The following is a 17528-nucleotide window of genomic DNA, read 5'->3' on the forward strand; positions in this document are numbered from 1 at the left end:
CTACGCTCTCCATCCTGGGCAAAAAAAGTGAGACCCTGTCTCATAAAAAGAAAAAAAAATCCTTTGGCAGCACTGTGGAGGACAGTAGGAAGATGACAGAGACTGGAAGTAGGAAAAATAATTGACAAGCTGTGCATTAAGGCACAATTGAGAAGCTGTTTATTAAGGTGCAAATAAGGAGAAAAATTTTGCATCTAAAGCCAACAGCTGTGAGTACAAGTTACACAATGGGTTTTTGTAGCTGCTGCCATCAGTGCCTCATCCATATTCCTAGGACCTTACCACTTCCCTGTGCCCTAGTGGCTTTCAGCTGCTGGTGTTGGCACTCTCATGTCTGAGGGCTTTTGCCAGAACTATAGAAGATTGATGTGCCTACTTCTGTTAAAGCAGTCCGGAAGACCTGGGGAATTTATGCCCCACCAAGCAGCCCTCCACAAGTGACTAGTAGAAGTCTCTACAAAATAAACAAGGCCAGAGAGTTTTCCATGGGACAAAACTCTAGTTGTCTACTTTGGTAGCCAGTTTTAAAATGCACTCTTACACCCATGTTTATAACAACATTGTTCACAATAGCCAAAAGGTAGAAGCAGCCCAAATATTAACTGATGGATAGATGGTGTATTCGTCCATTCTTGAGTTGCTATAAAGAAACATCTCGGTAATTTATAAAGAAAAGAGGTTTAATTGGCTCACAGTTCCACAGGCTATACAGGTTATACAGGAAGCACAATGCTGGCATCTGTTGAGCTTCCAAGGAGGTTCAGGAAACTTAAAATCACGGCAGAAGGCAAAGGGAGAGCAAGCCATCTCACATGGTGGGAGCAGGAGCAGGGGGTGGGGAGGTGCTGCACACTTTTAAACAATGAGATCTTGCAATAACTCACTCACTATCATGAGAGAAGCGCCAAGAATATGGTGTTAAATCATTCATAAAGGACCACCACCATGATCCAATCACCACCCACCAGGCCCCTTCTCCAACACTGGGGATTACAATTCGACATGAGATGTGGGTGGGGACACAGACCCAAACCATATCAGACGGATAAACAAAATGTGGTGTGTACATATGGTAAAATATTTTTTAGCCTTAAATAGGGTGAAATTCTGACATATGCTATGGCATGGATGGCTTATTTCACTTAGCATAATGTCTAAGTGACATGTTAATATCATTAAGCTAGGTGACATGTTAATATCACTAGCATAATGTCTAAGTGACATGTTAATATCATTAAGCTAAGTGAAATGAGCCAGTCACAAAAGTACAAATACTATATGATTCCACTTACATGAGGTACCTAGAGTAGTCAAATTCATAGAGACCAAAAGTAGAAGGGTGGTCGCCAGGGCTACAGGGAGGGGAGAATTAGGAATTAGTTTGAGAGATAGTTCTTGGCCTGTTGCTGGGCTTTGGTGGAAACTGAATGTTTAAATATGGGTCATCAAGTCACCATGCGACCTGAACTGCCTATCATGAACTAAGTGCTTTCTGACCCATGTAGCCATAAAGTGGGTCATGCACAGCAGCATTCCATCATCAAATGGAAGTGGTATATACGTGATCGGGCTTGAGCAGGTCCTGAAGGCACAAGTAAGTTACATGAGGAAGTGGCTCAAATGCCCATAGTCTCCACTCCTGCCACACTGTCTTCTCTCCCCCAGCCTGCACCGAAGGCTTCAAGGGGAGTTCCCTATGATCAGTTGACAGAGAAAGAGAAGACCAGGGCCTGGTTCACAGATGATTCTGCAGGATATGCAGGCATCACCTGAAAGTGGACAGCTGCAGCACTACAACCCCTTTCTAGGGTGGCAGCAAAAGCATAAAAATATTGACAGACCACTAGCTAGACTAATAAAGAAAAAAGAGAGAGAAGATATAAGTAAACATAATCAGAAAGAGCAAAGAGGACATTACCACTGGCCCCATAGAAACACAAAAAAGCCCTCAGAGACTATTATGAACACATCTATGCACACACACTAGAAAACTTACAAGAAATGGATGAATTCCTGGAAAGATACAGCCTCCAAAGATTGAATCAGGAAGAAATTTAAACCCCGAACAGACCAATAATGAGTTCTGATATTGAGTCAGTAATTTAAAAGAATTAGAAAAGGCCCTGGACCAGACAAATACACAGCCAAATGCTACCAAATGTATAAGGAAGAGCTGGTACCCTTCCTGCTGAAACTATTCCAAAAAATTAAGGAGGAGGAATTCCTCCCTAACTCATTCTATGAGGCTGGGATCACTCTGATACCAAAACCTGGCAGAGGCACAAAAATAAAAGAAAAGTTCAGGCCAACAACTGATTAACATAGATGTAAAAGTCATCAACAAAATACTGGCAAACCAAACCCAGCAGAACATCAAAAATGTAATCCACCACAATCATGTAGGCTTCATCCAAAAAAATGAAGTCTGGTTCAACATATTCAAATCAATAAATATGATTCATCACATAAACAGAACTAAAAACAAAAGCCATATGATGATATCAATGTGTTGGGAACAGGCCCCCCCAAAATCTGGCCATAAACTGGCCATGAACAACATCTCTGCAGCACTGTGACATGTTCGTGATGACCATGACACCCACGCTGAAGGTTGTGGGTTTACCGGAATGAGGGCAAGGAACACCTGGCCCACACAGGGCAGAAAATCACTTAAAGGTGTTTTTAAACCACAAACAATAGCATGAGCGATCTGTGCCTTAAGGACATGCTCCTGCTGTAGATAACCAGCCAGAGCCCATCCCTTTATTTCAGCCCATCCCTTTGTTTCCCATAAGGAATACTTTCAGTTAATCTATAATCTATAGAAACAATGCTTATGATTGGCTTGCTGTCAATAAATATGTAGGTAAATCTGTTCAAGGCTGTCAGCTCTGAAGGTTGTGAGATCCCTGATTTCCCACTCCAAACCTCTATATTTCTGTGTGTGTGTCTTTAATTCCTCTAGCACTGCTGGGTTACAGTCTCCCCAACTGAGCTGATCTCGGCAAGCGGCGCCTATATGTGGGGTCTCAAATCCAGGTCAAAGGGTCGCCAGAGTGACCGCTGGAGAACATGGAACTAAGCTGGAGGACACCAGAGTACTCTTAAAGCAATCCCCGTGGTGAGTAAGAAGGGGAGCTCAGAAGCATCAGGGTAACAAAGGGACAAGTGTGGGCTCTGGTTCATTCCACTTTGGAACCTTTTCACACTAATAATAAGGGGGAAGGAGAGTATAACGAAGTAACAGAAGAAGTGACAGAGCAGGTTTGTTTGCCAGCTAAAGCTAAAGTGGCAAAGGAGGGAGAGGTTTATCCCTAACTTTCTGCACCCCTTATTATTATTTTGAAGAAAAACAGTGGTCTGACCCACCAGATATTTCTTTTCCAGAGGACAAGGGTGAAAAGTAGTTGCCCCAGTGACTGTTCGAGCAGCACCTCGAGCGACTGCTCTCAGTTCTGTTCAGGCAGGAATTCAGCAAGCTAGATGAGAGGGTGATTTAGAGGCTTGGCAGTTCACTGTTAGAATACACCCACCTGATCAACAGGAAATATTATAGCTAATTTGAGTCTTTTCCTTTTAAATTCAGGAAATGCCATGAGGGGCCCATCCTGGGCCCTGTTCCAAACTGGTGCATTTCCAGCTCAGGCCATTCCCTCACCCATGTACAATGTCTGTCCCCCGCCACAGCTGGTAGTTCCACAGTAGATTTATGCTGCACAAAAGCTGTGAGCCTTCTGCCTGGGGAACCCTCACAAAAGGTCTGAACAGGAGTCTGTGGACCCATGCCAGTGGGGACGATAGGATTACTTTTAGGAAGGTCTAGTTTAATTTTAAAAGGGGTACAAGTACAAACAGGAGTCATTGATTCAGATTACAATGGGGAAATTCAAATTGTTATATCTACTTCTGTTCCCTGGAAAGCAGAGCCAAGAAAGCGTATAGCACAGCTTCTGATTGTGCTGTATGTGGGAATGGGGAAAAGTGAAATTAAGTGAACAGGAAGATTTGGAAGCACAAATTAACAAAGCAAAGCAGCTTATCAGGTAAATCAAATTACTAATGAACATCCTACCTGTGAAATAACTATTCAGGGAAAGAAATTTAAAGTTTTGGTAGATAAAGGAACACACATTTCAATCATTTCTCTACAGCCCTGGCCATCCAAGTGGCCAATTTCACCCTTCAATTTAACATAGGTGGAGTTGGTAAAGCCCCTGAAGTATATAAAAGTAGTTATATTTTGCATTGTGAAGGGCCTGTTGGACAACCTGGGACTATTCAACCCATTATAACTTCTGTACCTATAAATTTATGGGGAGAGATTTATTACAACAATGGGGAGCACAAGTTCTAATTCCTGAACAATTATATAGTGCTCAAAGTCAACATATGACGCATGAAATGGGGTATGTCCTTGGTACGGGACCAGGAAAAAATGTGCAAGGTTTGAAAGAACCGCTTCAAGCAGAAAGACAAAGTTCTTGCCAAGGTTTAGGATATCATTTTTGATGACAGCCATTGTTAAGCCTCCAGAACCTATACCTTTAAAATGGTTAATAGACAAGCCAATTTGGATAGAACAATGGCCACTGAGTAAAGAGAAACTGGAGGCTTTAAAGGACTTGGTTACTGAACAATTCTCGATTATCATTTTCCAAAAATGAAACCATTTCAATTTTTGAAATTAACTAATTGGATTGTCCTTAAAATAATTAAATTTAAACCAATTGAAGGTGCTGAGAATGTTTTTACAGATGGGTCTAGTAATGGTAAAGCTTCTTATTCTGGCTCGACAAGTAAAGTTTTCCAGATGCCCTATACTTCAGCTCAAAAAGTGGAGCCTGTAGCTGTAATTGAGGTATTGACTGCTTTTAATATGTCTATTAATGTGATTTCTGATTCCTCATACGTGGTTCATTCCACACAATTAATTGAAAATGCTCAGTTACAATTTCATACAGATGAACAACTGATGACAAAAACAAAAAAGGGGGAAAAACAGGGATTTTGGGACAGCCCATATACAATTGAATCTAGCATTATTAACTTTAAATTTTTTGAGCCTGCCTAAAGACCAGATATTAGCAGCTGAACAGCATCTACAGAAACCATCTGCAAAGACAGAAGCAGAACAACTGGTTTTGTGGAGAGACCCGATAACAAAAAGTTGGGAAACAGGTAAAATGATAACCTAGGGTAGAGGTTATGCTTGTGTTTCTCCAGGCCAAAATCAATAGCCAATTTGGATACCACCAAGACACCTGAAACCTTATCATGAGCCAGATGCCAAGGAAGAGATTCCAGGAGGATCCCAAGGACCCCCCATTGCAGCCATGTCAAGACTGATGCTGAGGAGGACCCCAACTGTCACAAGCAACACCCATCACCCACCTGGGGACAGATCAAGAAGCTGTCACAGATGACGGAAGAAAACCTGAGGAAAGCGGGACAACCAGTCACAGTGAGTAATTTAATCGTAGCCGATAGTGGTGGTCACCATTGCCATGCGTATTCTTTCAACAAGGGCTGACACAGAGAACAGTTACACTTATTGGTCATATTTATCTATCTTGACTGGCAATAATGCCTGGATGTAATCACTTTATGACACAGTTACACATGCTTTCTGATCTCAGTATTTACCATAATAAATCTGCTCCTATAATTAAGGCATACCACTCTCAAAAACTTATTCATAAACAAAATTGAACATGGCCAGAAAAAGTGAATGTACTTGCTTAGGAAGACTGCATTGCAAAACAGGCAGAGGTGCTGCACAGTGATTCCTAGGAATTATTATTGATTGGTCCCCTAAGGGGATGTTTAGCTTGAATTGCACCTCTCAGTCTGCATGCCACGGCCACACTATGTTCAGCTAGTCTGAACAAAACGGTCAGATGGTAGAAATGGTAAGAGGTATGGCAAGAGTTCCTATTATCTGGAACCGTGGTGGTATAGTGGCACCTCAACTTCAAATGATATGACCCATTGTAGGAACTGAACATAAAGATTTGTGGAAACTATTAATAGCTCTTAATAAGATCAAAATTTGGGAAAGAATAAAAAAAACTAGAAGGAAACACTACAAACTTGTCTTTATATATTGCAAAATTAAAAGAACAAATATTTAAAGCATCCCAGGCATGTCTTTCCTTAATGCCAGGAACTGGAGTGCTTGAGTGAGCTACAGAGAGATTAGCAGCTACTAACCCATTAAAATGGGTAAAAACACTTGGAAGCTCTGTGATTTCAATGATGATTGTGTTTTTAATCTGACTTGTTTGTCTTTGTATTGTCCGCATATGTGGATCCTGACTCCTGCAAGCAGTAGCTCGCTGTGACAAAGCTGCCTTTGCTTTTATTGCTTTGCAAATCAAATAAGGGGGACATGTTGGAAACAGGCCCCCCAAAATCTGGCCATAAACTGGCCCCAAAATTGGCCATGAACAAAATCTCTACAGCACTATGACATGTTCGTGATGGCTATGATGCCTATGCTGGAAGGTTGTGGGTTTACCAGAATGAGGGAAAGGAACACCTGGCTCACCCAAGTCAGAAAACCACTTAAAGGCATTCTTAAACCACAAACAATAGCACGAGTGATCTGTGCCTTAAGGACATACTCCTGCTGCAGATAACTAACCAGAGTCCATTTCTTTATTTCAGCCCATCCCTTTGTTTCCTGTAAGGAATACTTTTAGTTAATCTATAATCTACAGAAACAATGCTTATCAGTGGCTTGTTGTCAATAAATACTCGGGTAAATCTCTGTTCGAGGTTCTCAGCTCTGAAGGCTATGAGACCCCTGATTTCCCGCTCCACACCTCTGTATTTCTTTATGTGTGTCTTTAATTCCTCTAGTGCCGCCAGGTTAGGGTCTCCCTGATTGAGCTGGTCTTGGCATCAAAAGATACAGAAAAGGCTTTTGATCAAAGTCAAAATCCTGTTGTGTGAAAGACCCTCAACAAAGTAGGCATTAAAGGTACATACCTTAAAATTATAAAAACTGTCTATGACAAATCCACAGCCAGTCCAGGTGTAATGGCTCCCTCCTGTAATCCCAACACTTTGGGAAGCTGAGGTGGGCAGATCACTTCAGGTTGGGAGTTTGGGACCTGCCTGACCAACATGGAGAAACCCTGTGTCTACTAAAAATACAAAATTAGCCGGGCATGGTGGCACATGCCTGTAATCCCAGCTACTCAGGAGGCTGAGGCAGGAGAATCACTTGAACCCAGGAGGTGGAGGTTGCGGTGAACTGAGATCACACCATTGCACTCCAGCCTCGGCAACAAGAGTGAAACTCCATCTCAAAAAAAAAAAAAAGTCCACAGCCAACATCACACCGAGTGTGCAAAAGCCTGAAGCTCTTCTATTGAGAACCAGAACAGACAAAAATGCCCACACTCAACACTGCTATTCAACATAGTACTGGACATGCTAGCCATAGCAATCAGCAAGAGAAAGAAATAAAAGGTATCCAAACAAGAAGAGAAGAAGTCAAACAATCTCTGTTTGCAGATGATATACTATACCTAGAACACCACATAGTCTCTGTCCAAAAATTTGTAGATCTGACAAACAAGTTCAGTCAAGTTTCTGAATATAAAATCAACGTACAAAACCATATAGCATTTCTGTACACCAACACTATGCAAGTTGAGTGTCAAAACAAGAATGCAATCCCATCCACAAGAGTCACACAAGAAAAATAAAACACCTAGGAATACAGCTAACCATGGAGGTGAAAGATCTCTACAATGAGAATTACAAAACAGTGCTGAAAGAAATCAGTAATGACAAACAAATGGAAAAACATCCCATGCTCGTGGATAGGAAGAATCAATATTGTTAAAATGGCCAAACTGCCCAAAGTAATTTACAGATTTAATGCTATGCCTATCAAACCACCAATGACATTCTTCACAGAATTAGAAAAACCATTCTATAATCCATTTGGAAACCAAAAACAATGGGCGGGGGGGGTTGCCTGAATAGCCAAAGCAATTGTAGTAGGGTTTTCCAGTGGGACAAAACTAATAGGATATATGTATATATGAAAGAGAGTTTATTAAGAATAATTGGCTCACACGATCACAAGATGAAGTCCCTCAATAGACCATCTTCAAGCTGAGGAAGAAAGAAGCCAGTAGTATCTCAGCCCAAGTCCAAAAGCTTCAAAAGTAGGGAAGCCAACAGTGCAGCCTTCAGTCTGTGGCAGAAGGGCTGAGAGCCCCCGGAAAACCAATGGTGTAAGTCCAAGAGTCCAAAGGCTGTAGAACCTGGAGTCTGATGTCCAAGGGCAGGAAGAATGGAAGGAAGCATCTAGCACAGAGAAAGATAAAAGACTCCACAAGCAGGCTTATCCCACCTTCTTCCACCTGCTTTGTTCTAGCTGCTGTGGCAGCCAATTGGGTGGTGACCACCCACATTGAGGGTAGGTCTTTCTCTCTCAGTCCACTGACTCAAATGTTGGAAACACCCTCACAGACACACTCAGAAACACTTTACTGGCTATCTAGGTATCCTTCAAGTCAATCAAGTTGACCCCCAATATTAACCAACACAGCAATCTCAAGCAAAAAGAACAAAGCTGCAATCATCACCCTACCCAACTCCAAACTATACTATAGAGCTAGAGTAACTAAAACAGTATGGCATTTATACAAAAACAGACACATAGACCAATGAGACAGAATAGAGAGCTCAGAGGTAAATCTACACACCTGCAGCCATTTGATGTTTGACAAAGTTGACAAAAATAAGCAATGGAGAAAGAACTCCCTATTCAATTAATGGTACCAGGATAATTGACTAGCAAAGCAAAATATTAAACTGGATCCTTTCTTCAAATCACATACAAAAAACAACTCAAGATTAATTAAAGGCTCAACTGTAAAACCTAAAACTATAAAAGTCCTTGAGGAAAACCTACAAAATGCCATTCTGGACAAAGGCCCTGGTAAAGACTTCATGACAAAGAGGCTAGAAACAAAAATTACAACAAAAACAAAAATTGACATATGGGACCTATGTAAACTAAAGAGCTTCTACACAGCAAAACAAACTATCAACAGAGTAAACACACAACCCACATAATGAGGGAAAATATTTGCAAACTATGCATCTGATGAAGCTCATCCTGACAAAGCTCTAATATCCAGATCCAAATAGTAATCTTATAAGGAATGTAAACCAACAAGCAAAAACAAACCACCCTATGGAAAAGTGGACAAAAGACATGAACAGACATTTTAAAATAAGACATATATGCAGCCAACAAGCATATGAAGAAATGCTCAGTAGCACTAACCATTAGGGAAATGTAAATCAAAACTACAATGAGATACCACTCACACCAGTCAGAATGGCTATGATTAAAAATTCAAAAAATAACATATGCTAGAGAGATTTGCAGACAAAAGGGAATGCTTATACACTGCTGGGGGCAATGTAAATTAGTTCAGCCACTGTGGAAAGCAGTCTGGAGATTTCTCAAAGAACTTAGAACTACTATTTGACCCAGCAATCTCATTATCGGGTATATACCCAAAGAAATTCTACCATAATGTCATATGCAGTTGTATGATCATCACAGCACTATTCACAATAGTAAAGACATGGAATCAATCTAGATGCTCATCAAACAGAAACCAAATACTGTATGTTCTCATTTATAAGTGGGAGTTAAATATTGACTACATGGACACAAAGAAGAAAACAATAGACTCAGGACCTGCTTGAGGGTATAGACAGGGAGAAGGGAGAGGTTTTAAAAGCTACCTATTGGCACAAGACAAGGATGCCCTCTCTTACCACTCCTATTCAACATAGTATTGGAAGTTCTGGCCAGGGCAATCAGGCAAGAGAAAAAAAACAAAGATATTAAAATAGGAAGAAAGGAAGTCAAATTGTCTCTGTTTGCAGATGACATAATTGTATATTTAGAAAACCCCATCATCTCAGCCCAAAAACTCCTTCAGCTGATAAGCAACTTCAGCAAAGTCTCAAGATACAAAATTGATGTGCAAAAATCACAAGCATTCCTATACACTAATAATAGACAAACAGAGAGCCAAATCATGAGTGAACTCCCATTCACAATTGCTACAAAGAAAATAAAATACTTAGGAATACAACTTGCAAGGGATGCAAAGGACCTTTTCAAGGAGAACTACAAACCACTGCTCAAGGAAGTAAGAGAGGATACAAACAATTGGAAAATCATTCCATGCTCTGTTCTCACTCATAGGTGGGAACTGAACAATGAGAACACTTGGACACAGGGCAGGGAATATCACACACCGGGGCCTGTCGGGGGGTGGGGGGCTGGGGGAGGCATAGCATTAGAAGAAATACCTAATATAAATGACGAGTTGATGCATGCAGCAAACCAACATGACACATGTATACCTATAAACCTGCACATTGTGCACATGTACCATAGAACTTAAAGTATAATAATAATAATAAAATTCCATGCCTATGAATAGGAAGAATCAATATTGTGAAATTGACCATATTGCCCAAGGTAATATATAGAATATATAGATTCAATGCTATTCCTATCAAGCTACCATTTACTTTTTCCACAGAACTAGAGAAAACTACTTTGAATTTCATAAGGAACCAAAAAAGAGCCCATATAGCCAAGACAATGCTAACCAAAAAGAACAAACCTGGAGTCATCACACTACCTGACTTCAAACTACACTACAAGGCTACAGTAACCAAAACATCATGGTACTGGTACCAAAACAGATATATAGACAAATGGAACCGAATAGAGCCTCAAAAATAATACCACACATCTACAACCATCTGATCTTTGACAAACCTGACCAAAACAAGAAATAGGGAAAGGATTCCCTATTTAATAAATGGTGCTTGGAAAACTGCCTAGCCATATGTAGAAAACTGAAATTGGACCCCTCCCATTACACCTTATACAAAAATTAATTCAAGATGGATTAATGACTCACACGTAAAACCTAAAATCATAAAAACCCTAGAAGAAAACCTAGGCAATACCATTCAGGACATAGGCATGGGCAAAGGCTTCATGACTAAAACACCAAAGCAATGGCAACAAAAGCCAAATTTGACAAATGGGATCTAATTAAACTAAAGAGCTTCTGCACAACAAAAGAAACTATCATCAGAGTGAATAGGCAACCTACAGAATGGGAGAAAAATTTTGCAATATATCCATCTGACAAAGGTCTAATATTCAGAATCTACAAAGAACTTAAACAAATTTACAAAACAAACAAACAAACAAACAATCTTTTCAAAAAGTGTGCAAAGGACATGAACAGACACTTCTCAAAAGAAGACATTTATGCAGCCAACAGACACATGAAAAAATACTCATCATCACTGGCCACTAGAGAAATGCAAATCAAAACCACAATGAGATACCATCTTGGCCGGGCGCGGTGGCTGGCCGGGCGCGGTGGCTCAAGCCTGTAATCCCAGCACTTTGGGAGGCCGAGACGGGCGGATCACGAGGTCAGGAGATCGAGACCATCCTGGCGAACACGGTGAAACCCCGTCTCCCGGGAGGCGGAGCTTGCAGTGAGCTGAGATCCGGCCACTGCACTCCAGCCTGGGCGGCAGAGCGAGACTCCGTCCCAAAAAAAAAAAAAAAAAAAAAAAGAAAAAAAAAGAAAAACCTATCAGACTAGCAGCAGACTTCTCAGCAAAAACCTTACAAGCCAGAGGGATTGGGGACTTAGCGTTAGCCTCCTTAAACAGAGTAACTGTCAGCTAAGAATTATGTATGTAGCAAAACTATTTCATAAATCAAGACAAAATAAAGTCATTTTTAGACAGACAAATGCTGAGGGAATTTGTTACTATCAGACCAGCCCCACAAAAAATGCTAAAAGAAGTTCTAAGTCTTGAAACAAAAGCTCAATATGCACCAAAATAAAACCTCCTGAAAATTCACAAGGTCTATAAGACAACACAATGAAAAAACAAAGTATCTAGGTAAAAATTAACCTGGTGAATGGAACAGTACCTCACATCTCAATATTAACATTGAATGTAAACGGCCTAAATGCTTCACTTAAAAGAAACAGATTGGCAGAATGAGGCCAGGCATGGTGACTCACACCTGTAATCCTAGCACTTTAGGAAGCCAAGGCAGGTGGGCCACTTGAGCCCAGGAGTTCAAGACCAGCCTACGAAACATGGTGAAGCACCATCTCTACCAAAAATACAAAAATTAGATTGGCATGGTGACACATACCTGTAGTCCCAGTTACTCAGAAGGCTGAGGTGAGAGGATGGCTTGACCTCAGAAGGTGGAGGTTGCAGTGAGCCATGAACTTGCCATTGCACTCCAGCCTGGGTGACAGAGCTAGACTCTGTCTCCAAAAAATAACAATAATAATAATGTAAGTTGGCAGAATTTATTTTAAAAATCAAGAACTAAATAACTGCTGTCTTCAAGAAACTCACCTAACACATAAGGATTCATACAAACTAAAAGTAAAGTGATGGTAAAAGATATTCCACACAAATGAAAACCAAAAGTGAGGAGTAGTAACTATTCTTATATCAGATGAAACAGACTTTAAAGCAACAATTAAAAAAAGACAAAAAGGATTATTATATAATGATAAAAAGATCATTCCAACAAGAAGATGTTACAATCCAAAATTTGTATGCACCAACACTGGAGTTCCCATAATCAAAAAAAAAAAAAATTACTAATTACAGAAGAAATGACATAGACATCAACACAATAATAATGGGGGACTTCAATATCCCACTGACAGCACTAGATAGATCATTGAGACAGAAAGTCCACAAAGAAATAATAGACTTAAAGAACATTCTAGAAGAAGTGAACCTAACAGATATTTACAGAGCATTCTACCCAAGAACTGCAGAATATACACTCTTCTCATCAACATATGGAACGTTCTTCAACATAGGTCATATGATAGGCCACAAAACAAGTCTCAACAAATATTAAAATATCCAAATTATATCAAGTATCTTCTCAGATTGGCAGAATGAAGCCAGGCATGGTGGAAGAAAACTTGAAATAAACTACAGGGGCGCCTGCCATTGCTAAGGCTTGAGTAGGTAAATAAAGCGGCCAGGAAGCTCCAACTGGGTGGAGTCCACTGGAGCTCAAGGAGGCCTGCCTGCCTGCCTCTGTAGACTACACCTCTGGGGGCAGGGCAGGGCTGAACAAACAGCAGCAGAAACTTCTGCAGACTTAAATGTCCCTGTCTCACAGCTTTGAAAAAAGTAGTGGTTCTCCCAGCACGGAGTTTGAGATCTGAGAATGGACAGACTGCCTCCTCAAGTAGGTCCCTGGCCCCTGAGTAGCCTAACTGGGAGATACCTCCCAGTAGGGGCTGACTGACACCTCACTCAGCCAGGTGCCCCTCTGAGATGAAGTTTTCAGAGGAATGATCAGGAAGCAACATTTGCTTTTCTGCAATATTTGCTATTCTAAAGCCTCCACTGGTGATACCCAGGCAAACAGGGTCTGGAGTGGACCTCCAGCAAAGTCCAACAGACCTGCAACTGAGGGTCCTGACTGTTGGAAGGAAAACTAACAAACAGAAAGGACATCCACACCAAAACCTCATCTGTATGTCACCATAATGAAAGACCAAAGGTAGACAAAAGCACAAAGATGAGGAGAAACCAGAGCAGAAAATCTGAAAATTCTAAAAATCAGAGCACCTCTTCTCCTTCAAAGGAAAGCAGCTCCTCGCTGGCAACGGAACAAAGCTGGACAGAGAATGACTTTGACGAGTTGAGAGAAGAAGGCTCCAGACGATCAAACTTCTCCGAGCTAAAGGAGGATCTTCAATGCCATTGCAAAGAAGCTAAAAACCTTGAAAAAAGATTAGATGAATGGTTAACTAGAAAAATCAGTGTAGAGAAGTCCTTAAATGACCTGATGGAACTGAAAACCATGGCATGAAAACTACATGATGCATGCACAAGCTTCAGTAGCCAAATTGATCAACTGGATGAAAGGGTATCAGTAATTAAAGATCAATGAATGAAATGAAACGAGAAGAGAAGTTTAGAGAAAAAAGAGTAAAAGCAAATGAACAAAGCCTCCAAGAAATATGTGAATATGTGAAAAGACCAAATCTACGTCTGACTGGTGTACCCAAAAGTGACGGGGAGAATGGAACCAAGTTGGAAAACACTCTGCAGGATATTATCCCAGAAAACTTTCCCAACCTAGCAAGGCAGGCCAGCATTCAAATTCAGTAAATACAGAGAACACCACAAAGATACTCCTTGAGAGGAACAATTCCAAGACACATAATTGTCAGATTCACCAAAGTTGAAATGAAGGAAAAAATATTAAGGGCAGCCAGAGAGAAAGGTTGGGTTACCCACAAAGGGAAGCCCATCAGACTAACAGCGAATCTCTCGGCAGAAGCTCTACAAGCCAGAAGAGAGTGGGGGCCAATATTCAACATTCTTAAAGAAAAGAATTTTCAACCCAATTTCATATCCAGCCAAACTAAGCTTCCTAAGTGAAGGAGAAATAAAATCCTTTACAGACAAACACACGCTGAGAGATTTTGTCAGCACCAGGCCTGCCTTACAAGAGCTCCTGAAGGAAGCACTAAACATGGAAAGGAACAACTGGTACCAGCCATTGCAAAAACATGCCAAATTGTAAAGACCATAGATGCTAGGAAGAAACTACATCAACTAACGAGCAAAATAACCAGCTAACACCATAATGACAGGATCAAATTCGCACATAATAATATTAACCTTAAATGTAAATGGGCTAAATGCTCCAATTAAAAGACACAGACTTGCAAACTGGATAAAGAATCAAGACTCATCAGTGTGCTGTATTCAGGAGACCCATCTCATGTGCAGAGACACACATAGGCTCAAAATAAAGGGATGGAGGAAGATCTACCCAGCAAATGGAAAAAAAAAAAAAAAAAAAAAAAAGCAGGGGTTACAATCCTAGTCTCTGATAAAACAGACTTTTAACCAACAAAGATCAAAAGAGACAAAGAAGGCCATTACATAATGGTAAAGGGATCAATTCAACAAGAACAGCTAACTATCCTAAATCTATATGCACCCAATACAGGACTACCCAGATTCATAAAGCAAGCCCTTAGAGAACTACAAAGAGACTCAGACTCGCACACAATAATAATGTGAGACTTTAACACCCCACTGTCAACATTAGACAGATCAACGAGACAGAAAGTTAACAAGGATATCCAGGAATTGAACTCAATTCTGCACCAACCAGACCTAATAGACATCTACAGAACTCTCCACCCCAAATCAACAGAATATACATTCTTCTGAGCACCACATCACACTTATTCCAAAAGAGTTGAAAGTAAAGCACTCCTCAGCAAATGTAGAAGAACAGGAATTATAACAAACTGTCTCTCAGACCACAGTGCAATCAAACTAGAACTCAGGATTAAGAAACTCACTCAAAACCACTCAACTACATGGAAACTGAATAACCTGCTCCTGAATGACTACTGGGTACATAACAAAATGAAGGCAGAAGTAAAGATGTTCTTTGAAACCAATGAGAATAAAGACACAACATACCAGAATATCTGGGACATATTTAAATTGTGTAGAGGAAAATTTATAGCACTAAATGCCCACAAGAGAAAGCAGGAAAGATCTAAAATTGACACCCGAACATCACAATTAAAAGAACTAGAGAAGCAAGAGCAAACAAATTCACACTCTAGCAGAAGACAAGAAATAACTAAGATCAGAGCAGAAATGAAGGACATAGAGACACCAAAACCCCTTCAAAAAATCAATGAATCCAGGAGCTGGTTTTTTGAAATGATCAACAAAATTGATAGACCACTAGGAAGACTAATAAAGAAGAAAAGAGAGAAGAATCAAATAGACTCAATAAAAAATGACAAAGGGGATATCATCACCAATCCTACAGAAATACAAACTACCATCAGAGAATACTATAAACACCTCTACACAAATAAACTAGAAAATCTAGAAGAAATTGATAAATTCTTGGACATATACACCCTTCCAAGACTAAACCAGGAAGAAGTTGAATCCCTGAATAGACCAATAACAGGCTATGAAATTGAGGCAATAATTAATGGCCTACTAACCAAAAAAAGCCCAGGACCAGACAGATTCACAGCCGAATTTTAGCAGAGGTACAAGGAGGAGCTGGTGCCATTCCATCTGAAACTATTCCAATCAATAGAAAAAGAGGGAATCCTCCCTAACCCATTTTATGAAACCAGTATCATCCTGATACCAAAGCCTGACAGAGACACAACAAAAAAGAGAATTTTAGACCAATATCCCTGATGAACATTGATGCAAAAATCCTCAATAAAATACTGGCAAACTGAATCCAGCAGCACATCAAAAAGCTTATCCACCATGATCAAGTGGGCTTCATCCCTGGAATGCAAGACTGGTTCAACATATGCAAATCAATAAACACAATCCATCATATAAACAGAACCAAAGATAAAAACCACACGATTATCTCAATAGATGCATAAAAGGCCTTCAACAAAATTCAACAGCCCTTCATTATAAAAACTCTCAATAAATTAGGTATTGATGGGACATACCTAGAAATAATAAGAGCTATTTATAGCAAACCCACAGCCAATATCATACTGAATGCGCAAAAACTGGAAGCATTCCCTTTGAAAACTGGCACAAGACAGGGATGCCCTCTCTCACCACTCCTATACAACATAGTGTTGGAAGTTCTGGCCTGGGCAATCAGGCAGGAGAAAGAAATAAAACATATTCAATTAGGAAAAGAGGAAGTTAACTTGTCCCTGTCTGCAGATGACATCATTGTATATTTAGAAAACTCCATCATCTCAGCCCAAAATCTCCTTAAGCTGATAAGCAACTTCAGCAAAGTCTCAGGATACAAAATCAATGTGCAAAAATCACACGCATTCCTATACACTAATATCAGACAGAGAGCCAAATTATGAGTGAATTGCCATTCACAATTGCTTCAAAGAGGGTAAAATACCCAGGAATCCAGCTCCAAGGGATATGAAGGACCTCTTCAAGGAGAACTACAAACTACTGCTCAATGAAATAAAAGAGGACACAAACAAATGGAAGAACATTCTATGCTCATGGATAGGAAGACTCAATATCATGAAAATGACCATACTGCCCAAGGTAATTTATAGATTCAATGCCATCCCCATCAAGCTACCAATGACTTTCTGCAAAAAACTACTTTAAAGTTCATATGGAGCCAAAAAAGAGCCTGCATTGCCATGATAATCCCAAGCCAAAAGAACAAAGCTGGAGGCATCATGCTACCTGACTTCAAACTATACTACAAGGCTACAGTAACCAAAACAGCATGGTACTGGTACCAAAACAGATATATAGACCAATGGAACAGAACACAGCCCTCAGAAATAATACCACACATCTACAACAATCTGATCTTCGACAAATCTGACAAAAATAAGAAACGGGGAAAGGATTCCCTATTTAATAAATGG

The sequence above is a fragment of the Macaca thibetana genome, chromosome 5, assembly GCF_024542745.1.
Source record: "Macaca thibetana thibetana isolate TM-01 chromosome 5, ASM2454274v1, whole genome shotgun sequence".
NCBI classification, from domain to species: Eukaryota; Metazoa; Chordata; class Mammalia; order Primates; family Cercopithecidae; genus Macaca; species Macaca thibetana.